Source organism: Lygodium microphyllum, chromosome 16, assembly GCF_053477565.2.
Source record: "Lygodium microphyllum isolate KBCC chromosome 16, Lygodium_microphyllum_v1.1.10, whole genome shotgun sequence".
In the NCBI taxonomy this organism is placed as follows: Eukaryota; Viridiplantae; Streptophyta; class Polypodiopsida; order Schizaeales; family Lygodiaceae; genus Lygodium; species Lygodium microphyllum.
The window spans coordinates 115,311,467-115,338,685 of NC_141150.1; the positions used below are offsets into that span (position 1 = coordinate 115,311,467).

Below are 27,219 nucleotides of genomic sequence, written 5' to 3' on the forward strand. Positions count from 1 at the left end.
AGGATTATGTCGATCCCTTTTACAGTTTGCTCCACTGTTGTTGCAGTACTTCTTTTGAATAATGATCATAATCAAAGGCTGCATCTACATGCTACGTATTCTTGTTAGACTGTGTTATATTTATAATTAGACGGCAGATATATTCGCATGCAAGTTCCTACATTCGACGTATGTGCACATCATCTGCGTCTAACAAGATTCAGATACTAGTGCCTTTTTGTTGGCTTAACACCACGTCCCTTAAACTTTGGACAAGGTGACTAGTAAGCCTTTGCACGCTTACATTGGCGGCATGAACTTTCCCAAAGTCAATGCAAACCAAGTTAACCTATATTGAAGAATTAGATTGAATTAATGCTCTAATAGGTCAGTTGATGACTTTTCTGGCCTTACTCTCTTCGTATCCTTTAAAGAGTTCGCAAAAAAAAAAAAAAAACCATGTAACTCATAGTGTGATTTTGCAAGCAAATTACATGAATTTGTTGTTTTTGTAACTAACAATGTGGTAAAGTTTTAACCTTCTTTGTAAAGATTGGCCTATACCTCTTCACTCATAGATTGTTAAACAAGCATGTGGAGAGAGAGAGAGAGAGAGAGAGAGAGAGAGAGAGAGAGAGAGAGAGATTTATATTACCTTCCCTTGCTCCCTTGGATAAAGTCTCATCAACGACAATTTACTCATCCAGTTTTTGCTAGATTCTACACGGATGGGTATCTCTTGGCACCATGTTTACACTCTTGAAAGAATGGGTTGTGGGGCTATCCTAGACTTGGAGACACATATGATTGCTCTCCATTGGTTACTATTCTAGGCTTTGTGTGAGGGTAGGCAACCATGGTCGGGATTTTTGCCTCAGGGTGGCATGTGGTTAATGTTGAACAACTTTTCCATCTTAAGTCTTCTATGCTATTGAATCATTTGGTCCACTCCTTGAGATCGGTCCTTGTTAGATCTTCTTGGCGCACCAACCTCTAGATTAGGAGGTGGCAAACTCCCTAAGAGTGGAAGTGTCGGTGATTTCAAAGCTTCTTTGTTGGCAAGGCAAATAGGAACATAGGCTGGTGTTGAATAGAATGGTGCATCTAGAACTCATCACTATTGCTAATGCTCTTCTACCTGCCACTAGGGATGCTACGTTCTTCAAATTAGTTCCACTCCACTCTCGTGTTCCTCGAGGCTATCACAATTCGTGGAACACCATCTTGACCTCTTTATGGGCCATGTAACATCTTTCCTCTTTGGACTAAGAGGCCCCTTGGCAAGATTGGATAATTAATGGTTGGCTTCTTTTGGGTTATACATCAGTCAATTAGATATATCATTTGGCTATATGCTATAAGGATTGGCTTGTCTAAAAGGCATTAAGGGAGTTTTGAGGTCTCGAAAATGCCTTTTAGGAGATAGAGAGAGAGTACTCTAGACCAATAGGAGCAAAGCCTCCGTAGTAACGGAAGTTCTATTTTTAAAAATACAAAAAAAAATTACAAAAAGATATATATATATAATAATATTATGAATTTGTATTGTCAATATCTATTTTTAGCCGAGTCTTATATTCATGATTATGACATTCTTTGCATTGATGATATGCAGTCCCGCCACTTTGTTTTAATGATATGTTTGGATTAATGATAATGACATGTTTAATCTAAATTCAAATTAGTAAAGAGCTTGGCACTTTTTTTTTCTCTCTCTCTTTTTTAATCCCTCATGTATTTCCTACTTTTTCGTAGCTTAGTCCTCTCTTTCTCTCTCTCTCTCTCTCTCTTCTCATGGATACAGAAATTTGACCTTCAACAAGGCATCCAAGCTCCCAAATCACATCCATATCAGTATTCAACTCATTCCAAAAAGATGGAAGATGGATTCCTACAATCATTAGCAAAGGCAGTTGGATCACCATGCAACAAGAAAAATGTGGAAAAAGACAAATATATGAGAGCTCATTCATCTCTGCTTGGAAGGACAGACTCCGAGATTTCAAGCTTGGAGTAAATAAAAATAGCATAAAAGAGGTACTGACGCAACATTGTTTATGCATAAAGAGCTATATTTGGAACCTGGAACTTAAAATCTTCCAATATATAGACCAATTTGTAAGGATTTGATTCTTAAAGTCTTTCTTTTCTTGAACTTGGTTTTAGGTTTTCCATTATAAAATTTGTTCATTTGTCTTGTAGATGTCTACCGTTCTAATCTTAAGGAATGGCAACTGGTGTCATGATGTTATGAGGACACATAGTGTGAAATCTGAGCCATTAGTACTAGTGTGAGTTGCATGGATTATCCAAAAATACTAGATTTTTGGATAATTTTAGCCTATTTTTAATCTTATTTATTGTAAAAATCCAAATTTTTTTAAAAAAGCTTCTAGATTAGGATGGCATGCAAAAAGCTAGTTGCTTTTTCAGCCAATTATGGGATTTTCACAAGAGGGACAGATTGACAAAATTGCGCGCATCACGATCGCTATAAAAAGGCTAAAAACTGTAGATTGAACTGAAAGAAGGAGGGATCTAGGAGATCCATGACTAAGTGTCTTGGGTTTTTACCCCACTTGCGGAGCTAACAGAGCCATCAGATTTGGGTTCCGAGCAGCAGAGAAGGAGCTGTAATTTTGATGCACATTTTATTCTATGAAGAAGCTCTAGGAGATCTAATGCTTGGAGATTGCTTCTGAGTAGTGCGAAGATTCCAAGTTCTTTCAATACATATTGATTCAATTCATTATGCTTTATCTTTGTAGTGTTTACCACTTGTGTATTCTCTATCTTCTCTTCCATCTCCTATCTCTAATTCCTTTTACTTTTGATCCCTGGTGGATTCGACCTTTCGACAAAAACCCCTCTAACATTGGTGAACTTGACGTGAAAGGTCATCAGAAGAAGGAAAGAAAAGATGGGAGAATCTTCGAATACAATCTCCATTGATTTTTTGCAACATTTGGTGCAAAATATGAATATCCTTATGCAGGTACAACAACAACAACAGGTGATGCAAGCTTCAGCTCAAACAGAAAGTGTTGTGATGAATGCTTTGCAAGGAGTTGAGCATGAGGTGAAGTTATTCAATGGTAGGAATGTATCTACATATGTACATACTTATGCTCAGAAGATGGAATTATTTGGGGTGGCTCAATCTGCATGGAGCCGGTATTTTGTAAGTGTTACTGTTCATGAACTGAAAGCACAGATTATTGAATTATACTTGCAGGATGCTGACTAGGTAGCCTTCAAGAAGGCACTCAGGGAAGAATTTTACATTGAGAACACCAATTTGATTACACCAAAGAATTTTCAAGAGTGGGTTTTACAACCCCAATAAGGGTCTTGTGGCTATATAATTATTAAGAGAATTTGAAAGTTGATTTGAGCAGTTGGATCTTGCAGAACGGCAAGCTCTTGCAAGTCAAAAAATTGAATTGTTTCTATAGGCAACTGATCCTGAGCTTCAAGAGAAGCTTGATGATTTGCTGGAGGATCAGACTACAGAGACAGGTTTGAAAACAGAGTGGAGACATGTCAAGGAAGCTGTTACTGCACTTGTGAAGAAGCATAGAAGAAGAGAAAGATTGCATGTCTCTAGCTTGCCCACTGCTATGTGCAAGCTAGTTGATGTGTCCAATAAGCCACCTACTTCTGTGGCTAACCCTATGGCTGTACCTGCTATTGTTCCCTCTATTAGGAAATATGTCTTAGATGAATTGGTCAAAGGCATGCGGGATCTTCAATTGAAGGTTTCAAAATTGGATGAAAAAGGACAAGAGGAAAGGGGATGGGTAGCAGTCCCTAAGCCTGGAAAAAGATGTATGTGGTGTGACAGTTTGCAACACGAGAGAAAGGATTGTGCTGCCTATCAAGAGGCCTTGGCAGACAGCTCATCTTTTGGAAAGATGGCAAGATCCATGCACAAGAAATGGGATTGCCTCCTGCTTTGAATTTTGGAAAGGGAGGTATGCAGAAGTTGTTCAAAGACTTGGCTATCCGAAATGCTTATGCGACGCTACATGCCTCTACTTTTGGTCTACAGTTGGATAGAATGCATGGCCAAGTGATGGTTGGTCCAAACGCTAAAATATAGACACGTGCTTTATGTGCAGCTGAAAAGAGAAAGGTCATTGATAGTGAAATGTCTCATGCAAGGCAACACATTTGTGGCATAACTGGTTGGGAATCACCGGTAGATGCATATTCAGTGTATGCATATTTAGCAAAGGTACAAACACGGATGTACTTGTGGAAGAGAAACGAAAAAGAGATGAAGATATTGCAGGGACATCTAAAAGAATGACAAGAAGAAGTGTGGATCAGCCTAAAGTTTCAAATCAGACACCTCTCGAGCATGTTATGGAAGAGTTCATTTAGGAGCAAAAGTAGGATAACAAACAAGAGGGCAAAAAGAAGGGCAAGCAACCAGGATATAAGTTGCAATCTGGCATTGAGACAGCCACAGATCTTAACAAGGTTCTTGAAGAAGGGATCTTAAACAGTCGGCTGGAATTTACCTTGGGAGAGGTGCTTGGCATTGCCAAGCGAGAATTTCATGATGAGATTGACATTGACATAATTAAAAGGAAGTGTCAGTTTCTTGGTGATACCACTAGTGCATTGCTGCAATTTGAAGAGAAAACTGGTTTGTTGGGTATTCGGGCTGAATATGAGCATGAAGTAAGTACAAGATTGTCTATGCAGGATGCTACTAATCAATGGATAGCATGTGGAAAAGAGCAGAAAGTGGCTGAAAATGCATTGTCTTGCAGCAATATGCATGGTGGAGTAAGGCAAATGCAACAATATGGAGAAGAGACTCTAGGATTTATTCCTCGAAGTCACTACACAAGAAATCATTGGGCGAGAGCTACCACTGAAATGGTAGTGAAAATAGGGGAGTGTGAAACTCCTTGTGTTGCTTTACTTGACCATGGGTCTAAGATAAATGTCATTGAGCGTGGATTGTATGAAAATGGTGCATGGCCTGTAGACACTGATCATGGTTGGCGAATGAGGGATGCAAATAATTCTTCAAGGGAGCTCTACGCTGCATGTCTTAATGTAAAAGTGATGATTGGTGATGTATAGGAAGAGAAACACTTCTTTGTGCAAGATATATCCTCATATGCAGTGATTTTGGGATAGCCCTATATTACAGGTGTGCATATGGAAACAAAGGTGCTTGATGATGGTTCTGCTTATGCAAGAGTCAGAAGTAAGGATGGGAGAAAGGCGGTCCAATTTTCTTACTGTTTGTGTTAATCATCCTAGAAATTGGGATATGCTTCGAGAGTCTTCTTTGATTCCAAATGCAAGGGAATTCAAAGACCTGGATTTTCATTAAGCATTGATGTAATGCGAGGCTACACTAGTGCTATTCAGAGGGTGTACTCGTCTCTTGATGAAATGAAGCATGTATTTACTATTGATAATTCTCAGTTTACAGTGAACAGTTCATGTTTTTTTAAGCCTATGGAAGCTATGTGCAGGGATGAACGCATATCTATGAAATGGGATACTAAGGAACTAAGAGCACTGGGCCGGTTGTTAGCTGAAGATGATGGCATTTCAAGCATCTTTTATGGGCTGAATATTATTGACACTATGGCTGAAATTTCAACAACTATACATGCAGAAAATAAGACTGAAAACAGAGTGTTGTCAATATGTTCTTTGGATATATGGCCGTAAATTCCTTGCCTCCAAGATTCATGCCATTTTAGGGGATCGAAATGGGGTTATGCCCTATGGACAGAGAGATGGAGTGCTGCATCCCTCTCGTTTCCCATTCTCTTTGAACCAAGTGCGGCATGGGTCGGCTTCAGCTTGGGTATCTCTGCATAATGTAGGATGTCCAGAACCTGACGCTAGAATGCTGTCAGAAGACCTCGACCTCTAGGGACTTAAGTTTTAGGTCGATCCTAGTGGGTTCGGCCACAAACATTCCATTGCAAGGTGGACTCAAAAACCCTAGGTGACAAGCCCCATGACATTCCATGGGAATGCCGGGTGACGTCGCTTGGACTCATCTCTCTCGATGGGCCGCTAAGAACGTGCTTGGACAGCCGATAGGCGGGCACATTACAATTGATATCAAAGCTGACCTACGACTAAGACAATCAGGGAGAAAAATCGGAAAGAGTGAGGGAATGTGTTTATTAGAAAATGTTTTCATTTTTACTCACTTGTGGATTGCTGCCGCTTCCAGACTTACGAGGCATGGAGCAGGTTCCTCGTATTTCATATCATGTTCAGGATAGCTATGAACTCTTCAAGCTATTGTTGACAGTCTGACATGATGGGGATCCTGGATCGGCTCTACAACCCCTCACTGCTATATGTGGAAAGGCGTTGGACTTGGAGCGCGGGATACTGCTACATAGATGTCACCCCACTAACCTATCTTCAAAATAAATTGAAGAGGTTAAAGTGGTTGGAAGATTTGAATATTATTAAGCTATTCATCTTCCATGAGGCTCGTGTGAACTCAACCCTACACATCAGATGCCAGCAAGTCGATCAAAACCGCTACATCTACGAAGAGGTGGTTAAAATTTTACTAGCAGATAGAATTAAAGTAATGGGGAAAAATGAACGTCATGGCTATCAGAAACAAGGATTTCCTGAACTTCCCATGACTTATCGCTTCTTGAGAATCCATTCCTCCAATCCATACTACTATTATGTCCCTATAGCTGATTCCAATAGGGAATTATTAACTTGGCATTAATGTAACTCCTGAGAAGAAAAAAAAATCATCTCAGCCAAACCCTATCCATTCTTGAATAATTGTACTTGAGACTTACATTTCCCTATGGTTAAATAAGAATTTTATGTTCATTTGATTGGTTGCATAGTTACAATTGAAAAATACGTGCGCATTGATTTAAGTTGTATAGGGGTGTGTAAATGCAAACCTAACACGGAAAAGTTTAAATTGGTAATCAGATACATCCTCAAGCACTGATCCAGAACCCTGTTACCACACTGAACCCAACAGAGGTACAAGAGAAGAAGTTTCTTCTCAAACAAATTAAACCACTAGAATTTGATGGAAAGGGGAAGACTATTGAAGTTGATGAAATTTAAAGGATGCAAGGACAGGATCAAGGCCAATGGAAGAAGCCAAGAGCAAATGTAATCAATGACTTTGTCCCCACTCAAAGAAGTGATCAAAGCCTACGTTGTTTCCACTGCAATGAACCTGGCCACTTCAAAAGGGAATGTCCCAAGCTTGGCGAGGACAGCTGTCAAGGGAAATTTGGAGGCCAAGCCAGGGCTACTCCTGGGCACGGTCGTGTGGCATTGGGAGGGAAAAAACTTCCAATATTACCATTAAAGGATTAGATGAAGAAGAAGATCCGTGCATGGAAGCCGCGATTGAGAGGGCATCCGTTCGTGTTTCCCTCCATAAGAAGGGGCCAAACCGCCAATTCTCGGTGATTCAAACACCATCGGACTACCAGGGTAAGGAATTCAAAACCCTGATTGATTGTGGGAGCACTCATTCTTTCATCTCACGAATGTGTGCAAGAAGGTTAGGGATAGCCAGTGTAGCCGCACCCACTTTGCTTGTTGAACTAGTAAATGGGTGGGAAATCACTTGCATTAGATAAATTGCTAAGGTCGAATTCCTACTAAAAAACGAGCCCACAACTGTTAGGTTCAGAGTAATGAATCTAGGTGTCCATGAATGTCTACTCCGGATGGATTGGCTAATCCCTAATGATGCTCACATTCATTGTGGAAAGGGCCAAGTCTCCTTTCGGAATCCTAAGGGTGAGCTAGTTACAACACAAGGTGAAGCAGGTAAACAAAAGATCCAGTTAGCTAAGGCAACTCAAATAGCTCAAGGAATGAGGAAGGGATTACCCGTCTACCTGTCAAGCTAAACAAACCCAATCAGGAAGAAGACACTAATGAAGAACCATCATGGCTAAAGGAATATGTGGATGTGTTCCCAGAGGAATTGACTGAATTACCACCACCTAGGGAAGTGAATAATGAGATTAAACTAATCCCAGGAGCTGCTCCAGTTGTGAAAAGGCCCTACAAGATGTCCATTCTTGAGGCCATTGAGTTAAAGGAACAACTTAAACAACTACTGGACCAAGGGTACATACGCCCTAGCAGTTCTCCTTGGGGAGCTCCAATCTTGTTCCAAAAGAACAAGGATGGTACACTTCAACTCTACATTGATTATAGAGGCCTGAACCAAGTAACCATAAAAAATAAATACCCCATTCCAAGGATAGATGAGTTACTCGATCAACTGCAAGGAGCAAAAATATTCTTCAAGATTGATTTAAGGTTAGCATATTATCAGATTCACGTCAAGGATGAGGATATTCCAAAGATGGCATTCAATACCAGATATGGCCATTTTGAATTCATAGTAATGTCTTTTGGATTGATTAATGTCCCCGCCACCTTTAACAGGCTAATGCAGGACATTTTTAGACCACACCTCAATGATTTCGTACTCTTATTCTTTGATGACACAGTAGTTTATTCCAAGAAGGAGGCAGATCATGAGTCCCAAGTTCGCATCGTCCTTGAGAACATGAGGACTCATAAGCTCTATCTAAGAAGAAAATGTGTGCCTTCTTAAAAAGGCAAATTGAATATCTAGGATTTATTGTGTCTGTAGACCCTACCAAGGTTAAGGACACTCAAGAGTGGTGTCCCCCGACTACTATTAAAAAAGTGCGTAGCTTTCTTGGGTTAACAGATTGGTATAGGATCTTCATTAAGGACTATGCTCTAATCGCAACACCCCTCACAAATTTGTTGAAAAAACAAGTTGCCATAGTGTGGATGCCCTCTGAACAAGCAAGTTTTGATCAACTCAAGCATAGCTTGGTGACACCACCAATTCTGAAGCTCCCTGACTTAAGCAAGGAATTTGAAGTTGTCACAGATGCTAGCACACTTGCACTTGGCTATGTACTAATGTAAGAAGGTCATCCCGTAGCTTATTCCTCGCAGAAGCTAAAAACCCATGAGAGGAATTATGCCACCCATGACCTGGAACTGCTAGCAGTAATCCACGCCCTCAAACTTTGGTGACATTACTTGCTTGGTAACAAGTTTTATTTAATCACAGACCATAAGAGCCTTAAATGGATCTTCACCCAGAATGACCTCAACATGAGGCAACATTGTTGGATAGAAGTTCTACAATGGTATGATTTTGAGATCAAGTATCGACTCGGCAAGGAGAATGTGGTCGCTGACTCTCTAAGTCGCAAGGCATTCCTCAACTCTCTTATCATGGAAGAACCCTCATTAGCCGAATCTTTGGCAACTATGGTGTCAATGCCCAGAAACCCTATCCTTGAACTAGCCAAGGAATAAGCTAGCCATGATCTGAAATATCTGGTGATGATAAAGGAAATTTTGGGAAAGGACCAAAACTTGAAACTTAAGGTCAAATATCAAGAATTCTCTGTCAATTGAGGGACTTGTCTATTTTAGGAAAAGATTATGCATACCCTCTAGTAGGAAACTCAAACAGAGAATACTTTGGGAAGCACATGACTCCCCCTTTTCAAGCCATCCTGGTTATGTCAAGACCCTCAACACGGTCAGAAAGAGCTACCATTGGGGAAGGCTTAAGGGAGATGTGCTTAAATATATCACAGAATGTTTGTCTTGCTAGCGTATCAAGGCAAAACATGTCAAGATGCCTGGGAAGCTGCAACCTCTCGACAACCCCAAATGAAGTGGGAATTTATTAGCATGGATTTTGTTGTTGGGTTACCCTCAATGCAAGGGGGCTACAACTCAATTATGGTTATATTAGATATGCTCAACAAGGTTGCACACCTCACTCCAGTCAAGACAAATTATAAAGCTTCAAATATTGCTAGACTGTTCATTAAGGAGATATTTAGGATTCATGGGTTGCCTAGAAGGATCGTTAGTGACCGTGACTTTCTCTTCACATTTCACTTATGGAGAGGGATATTTGGGGCCATTGGGACTCAACTCTGTTTCAGCACAGCCTATCATCCTCAAACTGACAGCCAAACAGAGAGGGTCAATCAAGTCATTGAAGATATCCTTAGATCTTATTATTGCCACAAACCCAAGAAATGGATTCAATATCTACCATTAGTAGAGTTCGCCTATAATGCTTCCTACCAACAAAGCATCCAAAAATGACACCTTTTCAAGCATTGTATGGGCATGATTGCCGTTCCTGGAGCCCCAAGAGGAACACCAAGGAAAATGGAATTGTCTTGCAAGAAAATCTATCTTGTAACATCAACAAGCTTTTATTTCATTCTTTTGATCATCAAAACAAAGAAAACAACAATTCTTCACGCAGCATCATAGTAGATATCTCCCACGGATTTGATAGAATCAACCATACTCTCCAACATCTTCATAAAATCCATCAATAGAACAAAGAAAACAAAGGAATACACCATCTTTGAATGGAAATAAATCACATATTATTCATCTTCAATATCTTCATAGTTCTCTCTCTTAATCTCTCATATACAATTACACTGTTTTAATAGATTTTACTATCTCTGTCTCTGTCTCTGTCTCTCTCTCTCTCCATCAATAGTACATTATCTCCTCACTAAAATCCTCTCATAATAACCCTCAATAATCCTTCTTAGGTCGTGGATGCACCTCCCAAGAGGTATGTCTAATATGAAGAGGCACCAGAGCCACTACAGTGACTCTTCATAGCTCACCACTGTCACTTCACTTCAGTCTTTACTTGAGTCTTCAGCAGCTACTTCTTTGACTTCTTTTAGCTCTTTTGCACTTGTATTCACCTCTTTCCAAGGCTAGAAAACTTTCCCAAGCTACACTCTCATCCAACAGAACACATACAGAAGCATACAGAAGCTTTACAGAAGGTCTACAGAGGCTCACAGAAACTCAACAAAGAGTTACAGAAGGTCAACAAAAAGCATCAAAACCACATAACTCATACCAAAACCATTCCAAACCATCAAAAATCACTCAATAAGCTTTCAAACAATCTCAGACCCTATCAATCAATACTCCATCCATCCATACATAGAGAAAACAGAACAAAACAGAAACTCAACAGAAGCTATCAGGACCAAACAGAACATATCAGAACATCAACAAAACTTCACATCTCTACTAATAAACATCATGAGCTTAATAAAACCATTCCAAACTATCCAAAACACTCTCAAACCACTTCCAAACCAATCAATCATCTCATTAAATCAACAATTCAGCTCTCAAAAACAACAAAAATCAGCCAAAAAATAGGTCATTTCAACACTCAACATATCCCCACACTTAATAAGGAAGCGTCCTCGCGACCCAGGAAAAAGGGAATACAAGTTCATTCAAGAGCTCAACTGTGATCTTCAATAAATCTTCAAAAATAGTCCATCCAACCACCACCCCAACTTATAACTTGTATCTGATATAAAGAATACAACAAAAGGAAAACCCTTTATACATTAACACTTCTTATCAAACTGGAAATCACAACAAACTTGTAAAGGATATAAGAGGTTTCTTCTTCTTCTGCATCAGCATCTTCAACTATCCAACCAGCAACACCATCACCGCAATTCTCCAAAAATGTAGCTCACACGAAAGCAAATTGAATAGGCAACCACCACGATCTTATCACATAAATTAACCTACAACACAAACACTACACACAACACAACCATCTGAATGACTTCTCCAAAAAGAGAGATTTATCATTAAAAATCATCCACAATACATTGCAAAGGTATCAATGAAGATGATCCCTTTTGAAGGCTTGGTGATTTCGAAAACAATCCATGGACAAGGATTCATCTACAAATGTCTTGGGAGGATTCTGAAAGAATTGAAGGTAGCACATCCTTTCCAACAAGACAAGGTATCTGCTAGGCAAACAGAGGGCATGAAAGTACAAGACATCGAGTTGCTGGGAATCAATGCTCACATTGACATTCATGCACAACTTTGGAATAGGTTTTGAATCATTATGAGAATGCCTATGCATATACGCCAGATACCAAGTAAAATGAGCAGTTAAGCGCATAGAAGGATCTGCAAACTGAGAATATTGCTGAGCAAAATGCAGATAATTCTGATAAGCCTGACTAGCACTTATCCATTCTCCTGGGATCAATGGCCAATTGATTTAAGGTCCAGTAAGGGAATCATTTGAAATCCAGCCTATTCTTTGAAGAATCTTCTGATCAAAACCTTGATACCCACTAACCAACTGAGGAGGATTAGGAATAGAAGTGTTAGGAGACGGAAGAGGGACTAATGAAAGAGGATGAAGTGATGGATAGGCAAAATCATAAAATGAAGAATGGATTTGCTGAAAATTGAGGAGATTTGGTTAAGAAAGGCGTTAAAAGATAAGCATGGAAAGTTGATAGAATGTCAGGGGATGGGGAAGGACAAGGATCAGGAGGTAGAAAAACTCGATCTTTAATAAAAGAACAATGGGTAAATATAGGAATTTGAGGAGATCCTTGAGGTTGGAAAAGAAGGGGTAAAATGACATTTGGGTTAGATTGAAAAAGGGAAATATAAGCATCATACCTATGAGCCATTTGTTGATAATGAGTTAGGCATGGTAAGGACGGTCCTAAAGCTGATCTACGATGATAGGCTTCAAAGAAAGAAGTATCAAATGGGGGTTGATTGGAGAGATAGGCTAAAAGATCCACCCTCAGTTGGTTAATGTTCTGGGCATGAGCTGAAGCTTTGACCTGACGGTGATTCAAAATGACAGCATCAACCATAGTATGCCATGAAAACTCAGGACACTCAGCCACTTTTGAAGAATATCCCTAGAACATCTCATCAGTCCTCAACTCCAAATGTCGGACATACAAAGAAGCTTGCAATACCACATCTCCTACATACCAAGCCAGATCTTCATCATCTGGAATTAGTAAATCACCCCTCAAATACATATAGGACAGAAGCATCGTATCTGGAGTAACAGAGTCTTCAAAAACCATCCTCACTACTTCTATCAGCAAATCAGATGACCAGGCCCCAGTCCATCCATCCTCTGGAATAGGTAAATCCATCGTGGAAAGTTTTATATAGAAGGCCAACTTCTGTTGTTGATAATGGACAAAAAAGGAATGATCTGGTGGAACATATTCTTGATATTGCTCAAAAGAATACCATAATAAATCCATGCGAGATTGCAATCTTTTCACCTTGACCTGAAATAAGGGACATAATGTTGCATGTCTTTGAAGAGCTGCCAAGTCTGCAGGGGATAAAAGAGAAACTGGTTGCACAGGACTCTGTGTATTAGACCGAGATTGAGCCAACTGACCTTTGAGTTGCTGGATTTGAGTATTGCTCTGGTCTAAGATAGCTGTGGTGGATTTAAACTTCTCTACTTGGGCAGCTATCACCTCCTTCATCTCTTGACTCTCCTTCTGTATCTTATCCCTCTCCTCTGTTACAGTAACCACTTGAGACCTAGCTTCTGCCAACTCAGCTTTCAACTTAGATATTTCAGCTTTCCGAGTATCCATGAGCTTACTCTGCTGCTCCATTTGCGTACAAGGTCAGAGAATTTCTCCTGAGCAGAGGCTAACTCAGTATTGGTATTATTCAATTCCTCCTTAGACTGCTGAACTTCATCATAAAATGAAGAATATAATTGCTGGATACATGCAGTCATCAAAAGTTCAATAGAACTCTGGATATCCTTGCACAGGAACGGAATAGTATCTCCTGTTACTAGGCGGTGAACAGAAGGAGTAGTAAGTTCTAGCATCCCATCTCTATGGGCTCTGAAAAGATTTGTCGTCTGAAGGAATGCAGGTAAGGTATTGCAAGACTGGGCAGGAACTGTCACTGGAACTGGAGGAGGAGGAATAGGCACTGACTCAGCCACCCTCTTGAGGCGTTTTCTCTGAATAACAAGGGGAGGAGGAGAACCATCATCCTCAATTATCACATCATCATCTTCATTATGAGGCGGAGGAGGAACTTCTGGAGGATTAATTGGAGGTAAAGGAACTTCCTTTCCAGGGGTAGCATATAGCAAGAAGACATAGAGGAAGGACCCAAATGTAACATTAGTCACATTTCCTCGAGTAGCTCGGATAAAGTGGTGATCCATCTTGGAGAGGAGGTAGGTACTCCAATCAATAGTTATGCCTTTCAAAATCATTCGTGAAGCTGTAAAAAACTCCTTGGAAAGATAATGAGATGGGGATTTTGCAGGCATGAACATGTCCTGAAGGAATTGGCATAGCTGTTTCCATAGGGGATTGGAAATCATGGAGACACCGACTCCTGATGTGGTAATTACCTTCTTTGGATCAAGAACATCTTGAGTCTGCTTCTGCAACAGCTTCAAAATATTGTCATTGGCGAACAACTGTCTGGTAGCAGGGACAGACTCCCCACGATAGGCAGACCAAGAGCCTTGCCTAGACTCTTCGGTGTCAGAAGAACAGTAGTGCCACGGATTGGACCAGACCTCTTACTGTAAGAGGTTAAAAACTCGTCACAAATGGTAGGATCATCTGGAACCAGTGGAAAAAAAAAGCTCACGAACTTGGCCAAGCCCGCTTTAGCGATAATGTCCGAATCCAGTAACAAAGAATAATCATGTAAAGCCAAAGGAACATACTGGATCGGGGGAGGAGTACGAGAGGACGCCATTCAGATGGTTACACACACACACACCACAAACACAGATAAACAAAGAGAATGCCTGCAGAGCAACAGACGAAAACCAAGGATAAGATATCAACCAAGGTGGTAAAACGTGACTCGACCAACTATCTCCAAGCAAACCACAGCCTAGAAAAAATTCGACATGACCTCTACACATATGCGACTGGAAGCTTCATGCTATGCAACATGCAAACACCCAAATCCCCTTATCAGGCAATAAAGAAAAAAAACTACACACCGTACCCGTAACCATATCAAATGGACAAATCAGACTACCATAAAAAACAGACATCAAGACTGGACCATAACTTGACCATTAGTGTCAACTAAAGACTTTTACGCACCCATCCCATGAAACGAGTTCATTAAAAAGGGGAAATAAGTGCAATGAGGGGGAATCAATTTAATGAAAGGTTCATTTTAATAAATTATTAACAATGGGTGACTTTTTTATTAAGTAATAAACCTTAACAAGAAAACGGCGGTTCCTTCTTAAAATTTTAATTACAAATTATTAGGTTGGAACGGTGCATTAACGCAACCCGGACTTTGATACCAGACTGAGATCTCTAAATGCAAATTCATTTATTAAAAATTAAGGTGATGTGGAGCGCTTTTTTGCTAGCGCGTGCTTTTGTGATGGCTGGTTCATTGTTATTAAAAATATTAAGGTGCCTCTAAAGCGCACGTAGCGCGTGCCAAGTGAATGGCGGGTTGATTTTAATTAGAAAAAGGTATGTTAGGCGCGAGCGCGCGTGCCATGGTGGTGTTTAGGATTCATGTTAAAAATTTAAGCGTGAATTTTGGGGTAGCGAAAAAAATAAAAAATATAAAAGGAAAAATACCTAGAAGTGGGTGTATGTGTATGCAATGAATGCACACGTCTCAATCCCCAAAATGTAGGTCAGCAATCCAAAAAGAAAAACCACGAACTGAAAATAATTGGACACACGACATAGCAAGATTAGTGTATATGAATTTGTTTGGATGACTGATAGCTTATATGTTATTGTTCCTTTTTGTTTAAATGTTGTGTATTGTGGATTGTGTATTTTGGTTTTTATGTGTTTTTGTTTGTTGTAATGTTTTTTTTTTTGTATTTTTGTTGATCTTTGTGGCAAAATTTTGACAATGAAACACATATAAAAATATTGAAGATTTTCAACATCAATCCACCACGTTTGACCAAGGTATTTGGATTTTTCCAGATTTTTCAGCTTGTGTTTGGAATTAAAGAGGATTTTTCATGAATTTAGGCATTTAATGAAGCATTTTTGCCATAAAATAATAATGGAATAAATTGACATAGCATTTTCAACTTAGGAAATATTCCAAAAATAATCAAAGAAGTTGATGGAATTTTCAAGAACTTTTTTGCAATTAAATTGGTATTTTTACCAATTTTAATGAATTTTTGCTCATTTTGTATGTATTTTTGAAATAATTTTTACTTTTAAAAAATTTTGAAAGTTTTTTCTGAGATTTTCAGTTTGGAAAAATATTTCAAGTGATTGCAGAAATATTGGAAATTTTTAAAGGAAATTTTTATATTTTTTGATTTTTTTTTTGAATTTTAATTGATTTTAATGATTTTTTTTTTCATTTTTGAATGTATTTTTAGGGGTTTTGCGGGTTTGGAAATTAAAAATTCGAGAATATGTACCCAGGAATGGATTGCGTGTCAGCTGCATGTGAACAGCTGGCTGGTGCACACCACTGCACCGACAAGCTAACGCGCGTCCCCGCTCGTGAACTGCCGCTAAACGCGCACGAACCGGCGATCACGAATTCGCACGAACAACTCCGCGTGCACTCACACCTTTTGCGTGGGGTAGGGGCCGAGAAGGGTTTCGGCGGGTTTCTTCTTGTTTTTTCGTTTTTGAGTTCGCTACGGGGGTACGGGGCATAAGAGGGACTAGGGGGAACGGGGGCCTGTGGGGGGAATGGGTAGTGGGGTGGGATTGGCTGGGACGGGGGGCCTGGGTGGGGTAGGTGGGTTGGGTGGGAAATGGGTGGGACTGGGGGCCTGGGTGGGGTAGGTGGGGTGGGTGGGAAATGGGTGGGACTGGGGGCCTGGGTGGGGTAGGTAGGTTGGGTGGGGGCGGTTGTAGGGCTAGGAGGCAGCGGCACTCACAACATCCAGGCGGTAGCTACACAAGATGGCGGGCGTAGGTGAGCAGCGCCAGGGGGGAGACTCCAAGCGGGCGTGCGTGGGCCTGGCGGGGCAAAATGGCGGCTGGTGGTGGCCGTTGAGGGGCGGACGGGCGTGGCGGGACCAGCGGGGGCGGGGGACGGTCCAGTGGCGGCGGCCGTCAGGGAGCGGGTGGCAGGGAGGCAACGAGGCAGCATCCACCGGTGGGGGTGACCACAAGGAGGCGGCGGCATCTGCGTCCAGGGGCGGGGGGAGAGGAGGGAGGGAGGAGAAGAGGAGGAGGAAGCAGGGAGATGGAGAAGAGGAGGAGAAGGGGAAGGGAATGGGAGGAAGGGATGGGAGGGAGAAGGGGATGCAGGGGGGGAGATGGGGAGGGAGGCGGTTGGGGGTCGGGGAGAGAGAAAGGGGGGTGGGGGGCATAGGGGAGGGTGCCCATGGGGGGAGGGAGGGAGATAAATGTGTGTTTTTTTAAAATAATAATAAATTAAATAAAGAAATTAAATAAAAGAAAGGTGTGTCCCCGTCCCGCGCGCGTGCGTGGGGCAGGGTAAAAAAATTTTCCATGACGGGAGCGGAATGGCGCCGGGATGTTAGTACGGGGTACGCGGACGTGATTGGGGCATGTGGAGACGCGTGAAATCGAAAACGGACGCGTTCATGCGCGAGACGAGTTGCGCGAAACACGTAAAAATAAAGAAAAATTAATATCTCCCAATCCGGGCATCGAAACGAAAGGTCGTAAAAACAAAAATTGGGTAGGACGGCAAGGAGAAGACATGGGAAATAGGCAACGGGGATTCCAAGGGGAAGACAGGGCGTTCACATGCAAAAAACACAAAAAATAGGTCAAAAAACGCAAACGAAAATTAATATCGGAAGATCCGTGCATCGGAACGAGGTGCAACAAGAAGGAAAAACGTGCAGAAAGACGTGCCCGACAATCCTATCACATCAAAACATGGTTCCAACTGAGATAAGATGTGTTCACATGGAAAAAACCCAAAAAACAGACCCAAAAAGGGGATCGAAAATTAATATTGGACAAACCGCTTGCCGGAATGACATACAGTAAAAAGGAAAAATGTCCGCAGGAAGGGGTGGCACAGGGTTCTCATGTTAGAACGCAGGTCCGGCTGAAGTAGGAGGGGTTCACATGCAAAAAATACACCCGAAAATACATTTAAAAATTAATAATTAAAAATCCAGAAGTCAGAATAAGGGGGAGAAAAAAGGAAAAATGTAGGGAAAGGTGCGATGGACACGGCTGTCAAATCAAATTGGAATTCTGATGCAAACAAGGTAGGTTTACATGGAAAAATATCAAAAAGACACACGAAAGAGTCTCGAGAAACTGCAAAAATTAATATTGGACAAACTGTGCATCAAAACGTCAAAGAGAGAACCAGGGAGAGAGAAAGAGGAGAGAGAAGACTGCAGAGGAGAGAGAAAGACTGCAGGAAGAGAGAGAATAAGAGTGACAAGGAGAGAGAAAGACTAGATTTAGAGAGAGAAAGACAAGAAAGAAGGGAAAGCCATAGAAGCTGTGAGCAAGAAGGGAGAGAAAGTCTGTAATTGTATTAATGTGTCAAAAAGATATATAAAATTACATGTCCTCTCCTTTTATACCAATGTCAGTGTGACATGGCATAATATCAATATTATTTACACTAATTCCTTATTCTCAGCTTCTTACAATCCATTCCTTCCCAAAAGTTTTTGTCCTCAAAAACAAACCTGAAAGACTAGAAAAGGATAGATGAAACAGAGTACTACTCTGATACAAGGGCTACAAAAAATAGGAAAAGCACTAGTTTGTACTAAGTAATGGAGAGGATCGTAAGTGGGAAAAGTGAATAGGCCATATGAACATCCATTTTGAAATGATAAAACTGAAAACTGAACCATCATAACTCCCAGAAAGGACACCTGCAAGAAGTAGACAACTTGCTGTCTACTATAGAACCTGCTGTAGTAAAATGGAGATATCTTGTGATGGGCATATCCAAATCAAGTGTGCTATGAGTCAAAAGAAAACTCATTAGACATACTTGCAACCCATATAGATATCCTTCTTTTGTAATCAAACCAGAATTGAAGCTGAACCAAAACAGTAAGCTGTCCTAAAACTGTCTGCAGTAGAACCAGAGATAAATGGACTAATTTTCAGTCAAATAAGCCTCTTAAAGATGAAAATTCTGAACCCCAATATGGATATTGGCCTAATGAAGGTGCAAAATCTTGCTCAAAACCTCCTGGATCAAAAGGTATTCCGTCATAATGATTGTCCAAGAGAATAGAATGCCTCTCAACCACATACTCCAATCCACCCGGATCAAATGGATACGATGAAGTATCCCCATAATCAAATCCATGATCACATCCATAATCCCCTGGATCATAGGGAAGCACAATGCCATCTTCATATTCATGTATGCCCAAATCATGTATTATATCATCATCAGACATGTGCCAGTCATCATAACCATGATCAAGATACTCATTATCAAATGCGTTCAATGGCTGTTGTAGACCTTGATTAAGTGTAAACTAATGCCCAAAAATATCATCATGAGGTTTCTCTAAGAGTCTAAAACCTTCAACATGACCATCTACGTCTGCAAGTGTTTCATGTGATTCATCAACGAGGATGCCATCAGCTTGTACATCTTGCTCATCTGCAAGTGCCTCATGTAATTCATCAACGAAGATACCATCAGCTTGTACATCTTGCTCTTCATTGTTCCCTTCTAACACAATATTAGTGAGTTTGGGAATCTCTCAATTCCCATTTTTTGAATACTAAAAAGGTGGCACCCCAATAACATGCCCATAAGTTTCTCAAAACCATATGATGTGACCTATCATTGGAAAGCGCTTGAAAAATGGAATCTATTGAGCTATAGAACACTCGATTTGGAGTTATACTATTCAAGTTATGACAAATCCAAAGATTTGACCACATGTCCCAAACTTATGGCAAATTCCCATATTCCCCAATATGGTATTTTCTTGTATATCTTCTTGGGCTCGTACATCTTCTTGGTCTTCTTCTTGCTCATCCTCTTGTTAATCATGTTGTTCATTATCCAAATCTTGTTGTCGAAGAGGTGGATGCTCATAAGCATAAGCATGTTGACCATAATAACCATTCTGTTGCCAAGGTTCAATGGAATGATACTCTGCATTATGATATGGTACATCATATTTATAAGCATTAACATACTGTCCATATGTACTTGCATACTGCTCATATTCATTTGCATGTTGTTGCTGTTCATATTCATAAGATGCATGTAGATCATAGTGTGTACCATCAGCATATACATGTTGTCCATAAGCATAAGCATTTGATTCAAGTGTACCATCAGCATATAGATGTTGGCCATAAGCATAAGCATTTGATTCAGGTCTTGCCGTTTTTCCCATAACCGCCTTTATAAGAGCAATACATTGATCAACCAAAACTCAAAGTTTGTCAATTCTAGCTTGTGTTTGAAGCCAACCTTGTCCAAGTTTATCAATATTAGCCTGTGTTTGAAGCCAACCTTGTTCACTAGAGCTGGAGCTATTGTTCTCAGTTGCCATTGTAGTCAAGTTGAAGAGATATGTTGTTCCTTGAAAAATATAAGTCCAAATAAGGTGTATGATAGCTTGACTCGAAGTTTAGGACGTCTAGTATCAAGTAGAAATCCTAGTTTGAATTTAGGAATAGCAATATCCCTCTCTGTTTAAGAATTTCCAGAATTGTCCACAGTGAACTGCTAGTGAATTGCCGATACTAAGTAGGCTCTAGCTCAAGAAATATATGTCCAAATGAGATGTTTGATGGCTCCACTCGAAGCTTATGATGTCTAGTATCAATTCCAGTTGTTCCTTTGTTGTTAGAATGATGCTACTAATTTCTGTAGCAACTTTTCCAAATCTGTCCCTGTTTGGACTGCACCCTGTTTAGCACTGTAATGACCCTATTTTGCCTCATAATCATTACCTTTCATCTAGGGAAAGTTGTAAGGAACTTAAGATCAGTAAGAACACTGATTAGACATGCACAAACCCTGCAAATACATCCTTGATACATCCAAGAAGTGCTCTACAAATAGCCCAACTGATCCTTACTACATACTCTCAACCACTTGATCAAGCAAAACCCATAAGCATTGAGAACTCCAATAGTTGCTTCAAAATGGAGCTAACCGAGAAACAAACTCCAATATAGCTTGAGTTGGTTGCAAGCTTCAAAGTCCCCAATGAATTGAATCATACCAAGTAGATTCAAAGGTGAGAAGATACCCAATTACTTGAGCTTGCTTGATGAACCCCTCAAAGCCAATCTTGTAGTAAGAACGCTTGAACCAAAATAGTAGTATATCCCAGCATCATAATCTACTCAATAATGCTCCAATGGTTCTCCATGAACCATAGCTTGTTGAAGAAGAACCAAATGCTTATCCCCTATGCTGAAACCTTGCTGAATCTCTAGACAATGTGACTTCTTCAGTGTATACAGATTCCAAAGCTACAGTCTGCTAAGAATACTGTTCCAACCACGGGATCGATCTTTGCAAGTCGTTGGGGAGGAGTGAAACTTAGATCACTCTAGTCCCAAGCAAACCAGGACTCTTCTTCAAGCCAGGAAGATGAAGATGAAGTTGATCTTAGTAGTGAAGAAGATACTAGTGCAAATGATGACATAGATGGCATGTACAACTCTAGCCTCCTTACAGGAGGAGCTATGCAAAGTTAGAGAGCTGTTGATATCAGCCCAATCAGGTGAGATAGCAGGTAATATGCGCACTTACCTCAATGCATCCAACCATCTTTCCCGTCTCTGTTCACCCACTACAGTTTGCTGGTCGTTCCTCAGAAGAAAAGCTAACAGAACTGAGGAGAAAGCTGCTTCAAGAAACGGTTTATGTGATTGTTATCACAACTCTTGATGAAGTTGCCTGGCTGTACAATCTGAGAGGCCGGGGTGTTTCGTACAATCCAGTTGTGTACTCGTATGCTATTTTGACATTACAATTAGCTTTCCTCGGGCTTGGGACTGGGAAGTCCAACGGACAAGAATAGCACGGCTGCTTGCTACAGCTGTGAATGGAGACCTGAAGTAGTTGTTTGGGGCATCACAACCAGAAGAGACCCTTCTTACATATCTTGCCAAGGGAGCATTTTTTATGCTGGAGGATCCTGAACTGGTTGGACTACTTGCATAATTCCGAGAAGGATTAGAGGAACTTCAAACCAAGATTGAACCCCTTCTAAACAAAGCCAAAGCAAGAAATCTTGTGACCAAGGAGGGTCTCCAATTTCTAGAGACAAAAGATATGCTGCTTTTGTGTTATTGTCAGTCCATACTGTTCTACTTAATCATGAAGTCAGAGAGACGATCTATTCAAGATCATCCTGTGATTGCTTGGCTTGTGGAAATTCACCTTCTTATAGAGAAGATTCAACCAGTTGAGCAACAGCTCCAGGATCAGATGGATAAACTGTTGCGTGTTTCAACAGGACAGAGAGATGATCTGTACAAGATCATCCTGTGATTGCTCGGCTTGTGGAAATTCACCTTCTTATAGAGAAGATTCAACCAGTTGAGCAAAAGCTCCAGGATCAGATGGATAAACTGTTGCGTGTTTCAACAGGACCTTCCATGTCTAAGGAAATTGAGAAATCTATTTACAGCAGTGATAATGTGAAAGCAAGTAAACAGGCTAATGTAAAGCTAGCTGTCAAGCCAGTTTCCAAGCAAACTACCTTGATGGAAGGAGCTACTGTACAAATTTAGCTTTCAAGGTGCTTCTGCAGCAACAAGGCTCTGACAGAGTGAACCCTCCAACCTACTTCTTGGATAAAGAGATGGCTCCCCTTTTTTTTTTAGCATCTTGCAGCCCCACTTGTTGGCACACCACAGAAAGAAAAGGATCGCATAAAAGAGGAACTCCAGGCACAACGGTATGCAGACATTGACTTTGAAATCAGAAATCAGCTCACCCTCTGCTGTTGCACCTCTGCATGAGAGTGATCGGGATTTTGACCAACAAACAGAACAGAAACCTGTGGGCACTCGGTTAGAACCTTGTCAAGAAATTTGTCGAGCTCTTCTTTGAAATTGCCGAAAACAAGGAGGATTACACCAAGTTCTATGAGGCCTTTTTAAAGAACATAAAGTTAGGCATTCATGAAGACAACCAGAACAGAGCTAAGCTTGCAGAGCTCCTGAGGTATCACTCTACCAAGAGCGGTGATGAAATGACCAGTCTGAAGGATTATGTGACCCGCATGAAGGAAGGGCAGAGTGATATTTACTACATAACTGGAGAGAGCAGGAAGGCTATGGAGAACTCTCCTTTTCTGGAGAAACTGAAGAAGAAAGGATATGAGGTTCTATTCATGGTGGATGCTATAGACGAGTATGCGGTAGGGTAGTTAAAGGAATTTGACGGCAAGAAACTGGTATCTGCAACCAAGGAAGGTCTCAACATGAGGAAGATAAGGAGGAAAAAGAAGATGACGAAGGCAAGGTCAAGGAAATCACCGAGGAGAAAGAGAAGGCGAAGATGAAGAAGAAGGATATGTCTGACTACAACGATGAGCTCCTGTGGTACAAAGACCTTGTGCACCACGCCCGTGACAGAGAATGATGGCCCTCAACTCTTTGAATAGAGAATGATAATGATGGCCCTCAACTCTTGCCCAAGTAGCCTACGGTTGCACCACCACAGATGGAAGCCTCCAAAGATCCGTCCATAACAATGCCATCGAAAGCATGCTCAATATGAAAAATGAGACATGAGGCTTGGAAGGCGTAACAATTTGAAGCTTCTTGACAAGGAGCTTGGGAGGGCTAAGGAGCTATGAAAGCTTGAAAGAGAGCTTGGGAAGAGGAAAGGAAAGACCTCTCTTCAAGAGTAACCCTAACTTAAGCCTTCCCTCACTGCTGTTACCACTCCTTTACCAAAATACCTTCAAAATTGGCTTGAGCTTACAAAACGAGCTGCCATCTTTGTCTGTTTGCCTCCATTTTTGGTCCAAGTTCGACCCATTCACTATTTGCCATTGGATAGATGAACACGGCTTCCAGAAGCTTCAGCAGCTCTACTTTCACCAATGTGGAATAATTCGGGTTCATTCGCCTTTGTCATTGCCGTACGGGCTTGGCATCAGGCTCCAAGTCAATATGATGCTGACATATTGTGGGATCAATTCCCTTTAGGTCTTTGTAGGACCACGCAAACACGTCCAAATTCTCTTTCAACAAGTTGTACAAAGTTGACAACTCCTCTTCTGGTAGGCTGCTACCCGCCTTCAAATGGCGTTCAGTACCATCTACATCCTCAAAGGTTAACTGCCTTTCACCTTCTACTTCACGGATGAAGGTCCCACAGACTGCTTCTGGATACAAATCCGACTCCTTAAAGGGGGTGGTGTCCTCTTCTGATGTCCCACTAAAACCAACTTCTTCTTTTGGTGGAGACTTAGGTTGCTCCTTGAGATGTTGAAATGGGATTAGAGCCATTTCGGGTTTCGTTTCAAGATTAGTTACCTCTTGGCTTGAAGACTCATCTTCTGATGACGGGTCCAGGAATGTCACATAACAGGACCCTCTGATGCCTGTTGGAATCGTGAGACCAGTGCTTGTTGGCACGGTGCATCATCATCATCTTTTCTTGGCAAAGGTGGGTGAGGGCGTCATGAGCCACTGCTGAAAGACGGCTTGGTCTTCTTTAACCATTTCTTATAAAGATTTTGCATATGAGAAGATCCATTTACCAGACCAAATGGTACCATCACCATTCTGTCCCACAGCATGAGCTCGTCTGCTTCTGATGCTTCTGGAACTTCTTCTTCATATATATCCTCTTCGGGTGGGATAGACTCTTCCATCTCGCTTTCATAACCTTCTTCTTCCGTATCATCTCCATCCTCTTCGGTCTCTATCTCTGTCTCTGTCTCTATCTCGGTCTCGGTCTCTGTCTCTGTAGGAGCTCTGTAAGAGAAGAACATGTTCTCTATTTCATCTTTTGCCTCTATCTCTAGCTCTGCTGTGGCCATGTAACAGGGAGAGCAATACATCCATGCTTCTATCTCACTGTTAGAAGTGATTTTGGAAATCGTTCTTGGTTCAGGCAGGAAGTATTCACCCATTGACAGGGACTTTGCATCTTTTGGGAGTTGGCTTACAGTATCCACTGTTAAGGCGCATGCCTCTATTTTATTGGGAAGGATATGTTTGATAGCATCTTCTTCTGCTGATGTTCCATCTGTAGCCTCATTAGGGGAGTCAAAAGATAATTCCAAGGAGGTGGATCCATGTCCTTTTTGAGCACCATATAGCTTCAGTACCACTTTATTGGGTCCTCTACCCAAGGTCAAGGTTCCTTTGAACCAATCCTTCCTTGCTCTGGCTTCAAAAAGCCATGGTCTGCCTAGTAATAACAGGGGGTAGGATGTACCATAAGAGTTTGGCTTCACCACCAGATAGGTTAGCCAATAATCTTTTCCAGCCACTGTAGTCTTCACATACGAAAGAATACCCAAAGGCTTGATTCTGCTTTGGTCTGCCAGTCTGATAATCCATTGTGTAGGTTGCATACCTTGTAGACCTAGATCCTTCATTGTCACATCCGTCATAATGTTCATTGATGAACCACCATCAATCAGTGCATTTGCAATAAAGCAGCCTTCTATCCACACGCCAGTCTCTGGGGTACCCGGATCTAGGAAGGCGTTAGCCACGTCCACTTCTTTTACAGGCTCTAGAGCTTTGTTGGACTTTGTTGCTGCTGAGGGAGCAATCCTTCAGCCACGTCCTCTTGTCAGTATACTTTTGAACCTTTTTCGGCAGACAACATCAATAATTGTTGGAATGTGAGGTTTGGTTTAAAGGTATCTAGATCTCTAACCAGATCGTATTCCTTAATAGGATCCACTGGCTTCTCTAACCGGTTAGGGAATGGGGCAACACCCATTTTTATTTTCATTTTTTCTTCCAACAGGGGCATCATAGGGACTTCTTCTACCACTTATGGCGCCTCCTCCTCTTCTATTTCCTGGACCTCTGGTCCTGTCTCTGGAATTGTCTATGTGACTCTCTGTGGCAATGTAGTGCTTTGTACGGTACTGTAAGGCTCTGTTCTGTTTTGTTCTTCTGGTGGAAGATTGAACTTCACTGTTTTGGCAGGAGGATTATTTTCTTTCTGGATAGGTAGTTCCTTCTTCTTTACACGCATGACGGCAGCAACTTCCAATTCCACTAAATTGGAGGTAGGCTCTTGGGCCTTGGCCGGATTATCAGTAGCATTGTTTTTCACTGGGACTGGGCTTGGACAGTCTTTTGCAGTGTCGCCTTCTCCTTTGCATCGACTGCATAAGGGCTTGTAATCCACTGACCTTCTGGGATTTGGACAATTTGGCGAAATGTGTCCCTTTTCTCCGCATCTGTAACACTCCACTTTTGATCTTTGACCACTGCCAGACTGTCTTCCTCTGTAACTTTGAGAGGGAAACCTCCTTGGACCAAAATTAGGACCAAACTCTCTAGGCTTGGGTCCAATATCCTGTGTTGTCATTCTCGATTCTAGCAAGTTGAATCTTGCGTCTTCTTCCTTCCTTCTCCTATCATGTATCTCCTTCAGAGAGCAAATATCCTCTGTATGGTTCTTCCGCAAATAGTAGGAACAGAAAGCTCCAGGGACTGTTGGCTTTCGTGTACATTCAGTGGCTAAATGGCCTGCTTGATGACACTTATCACACCAAGTATTTGACCGCATCACATCTCTTCCTGCTCCTGCAACGTTGGATATGCTAGCGGTGTTCACTTTCAGTGTCTGTAGCTGCTTTGTAATCACATCCATCAACTCCTTTTTGATATTTGCAACTGAGTTGGATAAATAATCGTTCAAACTTTCTCCTCCTAAGGTACTGGCAGTAGGGTTTTGAGGAGTCTCTGTAATCACTACATAAACAGGTTAGGCTGGTGCAGAGGGGTCTCCGTTTTGATTCTGATTCAGAGCTCCTGTTTCAGCTGTTGGCTGTTGACTCCAGTTGGTAGGGTTCCACTGCTGCTGATTTGGCATTGGGGAAATTGGTTGGGACCATTGTTGTTGTGGTTGAACCATCATTTGAGGCATTGATTGTGGCCACTGTGGATTTGGTGCACTGTACTCTGATACTGGGGGCATCTGCTGGTAGGGGTAGGGGACTGTCCCTGGGACTACATTTGGTGGGTACATCATTTCTGGCATCAGAGGAGGTAGGACTCCTCTTCTTGGATTCATCGCCAATCTAGCTTCCACTTCATCGTACAGTCTTGCAACTTTTGTTGCAGCTTGCAGTGTGGTTGGTCTTTGCAGCTCCACAAACTTACGGACTTCTGGTTGTAATCCTCTGAGAAACACCCCCTT

General features: G+C 41.4%; 1 pseudogene; it reads left to right on the forward strand.

Annotated features, from left to right (window-relative positions):
- Window positions 1-22,430: 22,430 nt before the first annotated feature.
- On the forward strand, window positions 22,431-23,457 carry LOC148023271 (heat shock cognate protein 80 pseudogene; annotated as a pseudogene).
- The last annotated feature ends 3,762 nt before the right edge of the window (window positions 23,458-27,219 follow it).